The sequence below is a fragment of the Brachionichthys hirsutus genome, unplaced genomic scaffold (assembly GCF_040956055.1).
Source record: "Brachionichthys hirsutus isolate HB-005 unplaced genomic scaffold, CSIRO-AGI_Bhir_v1 contig_1305, whole genome shotgun sequence".
Classification (NCBI taxonomy): Eukaryota; Metazoa; Chordata; class Actinopteri; order Lophiiformes; family Brachionichthyidae; genus Brachionichthys; species Brachionichthys hirsutus.
Genome location: NW_027180434.1, coordinates 109,788 through 112,997, shown reverse-complemented (window position 1 = coordinate 112,997; position 3,210 = coordinate 109,788).

Here is a 3,210-nt window from a genome sequence, read left to right as displayed (position 1 = left end):
CCTGTCAAAGACAAGAACAAACATGTGGGTTAGCAGAGCCTGTGAGCCGGCCTGCTGGAGGCGTGTTGCACGGACTGGACTAGAGATGGAGGAAGCAGACGTTACTAACAGACTGGCTGAGCGATGGAGGAAGCAGACGTTACTAACGGACTGGACTAGAGATGGAGGAAGCAGACGTTACTAACGGACTGGACTAGAGATGGAGGAAGCAGACGTTACTAACGGACTGGCTGAGCGATGGAGGAAGCAGACGTTACTAACGGACTGGCTGAGCGATGGAGGAAGCAGACGTTATTAACGGACTGGCTGAGCGATGGAGGAAGCAGACGTTACTAACGGACTGGACTAGAGATGGAGGAAGCAGACGTTACTAACGGACTGGCCGAGCGATGGAGGAAGCAGACGTTACTAACGGACTGGACTAGAGATGGAGGAAGCAGACGTTATTAACGGACTGGCTGAGCGATGGAGGAAGCAGACGTTACTAACGGACTGGACTAGAGATGGAGGAAGCAGACGTTACTAACGGACTGGCCGAGCGATGGAGGAAGCAGACGTTACTAACGGACTGGACTAGAGATGGAGGAAGCAGACGTTACTAACGGACTGGACTAGAGATGGAGGAAGCAGACGTTACTAACGGACTGGACTAGAGATGGAGGAAGCAGACGTTACTAACGGACTGGCCGAGCGATGGAGGAAGCAGACGTTACTAACAGACTCGACTAGAGATGGAGGAAGCAGACGTTACTAACGGACTGGACTAGCGATGGAGGAAGCAGACGTTACTAACGGACTGGACTAACGATGGAGGAAGCCGACGTTACTCAAGGACTGGACTAGCGATGGAGGAAGCAGACGTTATTAACGGACTGGCCTAGAGATGGAGGAAGCAGACGTTACTAACGGACTGGACTAGAGATGGAGGAAGCAGATGTTACTAACGGACTGGACTAGAGATGGAGGAAGCAGACGTTACTAACGGACTGGCCGAGCGATGGAGGAAGCAGACGTTACTAACGGACTGGACTAGAGATGGAGGAAGCAGACGTTACTAACGGACCTGCCTAGAGATGGAGGAAGCAGACGTCACTGACGGACTGGACTAGAGATGGAGGAAGCAGACGTTACTAACGGACTGGACTAGAGATGGAGGAAGCAGACGTTACTAACGGACTGGACTAGAGATGGAGGAAGCAGACGTTATTAACGGACTGGACTAGAGATGGAGGAAGCAGACGTTACTAACGGACTGGCTGAGCGATGGAGGAAGCAGACGTTACTAACGGACTGGACTAGAGATGGAGGAAGCAGACGTTACTAACGGACTGGACTAGAGATGGAGGAAGCAGACGTTACTAACGGACTGGACTAGAGATGGAGGAAGCAGACGTTACTAACGGACTGGACTAGTGATGGAGGAAGCAGACGTTACTAATGGACTGGACTAGAGATGGAGGAAGCAGACGTTACTAACGGACTGGACTAGTGATGGAGGAAGCAGACGTTACTAACGGACCTGCCTAGAGATGGAGGAAGCAGACGTCACTGACGGACTGGACTAGAGATGGAGGAAGCAGACGTTACTAACGGACTGGCCGAGCGATGGAGGAAGCAGACGTTACTAACAGACTGGACTAGAGATGGAGGAAGCAGACGTTACTAACGGACTGGACTAGAGATGGAGGAAGCAGACGTTACTAACGGACTGGCCGAGCGATGGAGGAAGCAGACGTTACTAACAGACTGGACTAGAGATGGAGGAAGCAGACGTTACTAATGGACTGGACTAGAGATGGAGGAAGCAGACGTTACTAACGGTGCTCCCAGGCAAATATTTAAACTAATAAAGTAAACTATTCAAAGGAAACTCAGCAAATGAACAAAATACATAAGCCAGGCCCATGGCTACTGGGCGGCTAACTAGCAACCCACCTCTGCTTACAGCCATACTGACCCCCGAGAAGCATCCGTTCAAGACCGTGTATACCCAATGCCCCTCCCCCAGACCAAACCGTGCCACACCTGGTGCATCCCACCTGAGCCTGCTGCTAAAGGCTCTGAAACGTCCCTCTTCCTGTACATCAAACATCCTGGCAACCAAAAGCTAGTTAACAAAGAGGTTAGATAGAACAATGTAAATATGTGTTGCCATTAATATAGCTATTAAATATAATGTTAAAACAACATGCATGTTGGGTTGGTAAGCAGCTAGCACCATGTTAGCCACGCCAGCAGGCCCAGCCATGTGGGTCAAAGCCCAGTCCCCAAGCTGCTCATGCCAACATGCCCACATCCTCCTGTTCCCTAACCCCCCATCCATCAAACTGTTGGGATGCAACAGGGATGAGACATCGGTGCTTGTTAGTTCGTAGCACAAAGAATGACTTTTGCAAGGGGGACAAAACAACCCAATCCTTAAGCGCACAGCAGCTTCGTCATGTGGCTGTAGCTTCAGTGTTGAGGTTGATGATGTAAAGAACCAATCAAGAAGATGCAGCAGAGCACAGTCATTGTTAGCTTCCTAGGTTACATGATCGCAGGAAGCGACTGAAACAGGGTCTCATCTGGAATATGTATATATAAAGTCATCAGAACATTCGCGCCACAAATTAAGACTACCGTATTTTCGCAACCATTAGACGCACGTAAAAGTCTTAAATTATCTTCAAAATGTGCCAAACGTCCTATCGTCCGCGCGCCCTATGTTTTGTTGTAAGGCTGACCCAGTCAGGCGCCTCGCGGAGTGATGCGTACCGATTCGCTTCACCATAGTATTATGGCGTGCTGGAAGCGGAGTTCCAACTCGAGGCTGTCGGTCCCGCAGCAGAACACGGGAATAGAGCAGCGGAAAGAGAATCCAGCATTAATGAATCAATGGAGGAAGAGGAGGAAGCAACAAGACGACCTGCAGCAACTCGGCTCCTGCGATCGGCAACTCCGTGCGTGCCGATCTCACCGATACGGTCTAAACCGGAGTGAAGCTAGCTAACGGGCTAACTAGCAAACTAGCTTATCATCATCATCCCCGGTGGATTAACCAAAGAACTCCAACCGCTCAACGTTAAACTGCGGGCTGCGTGGGAGCGCTGGACGACAGAAGGAGAACACAGTTTCACTCAGAGTGGAAGGCAGCGCAGCGCCACAGTTTGTGAATGGAGTGTAGATGCTTGGGCTAACTGTCTGCTAGCATTGTTGTTCGAGCCTTCA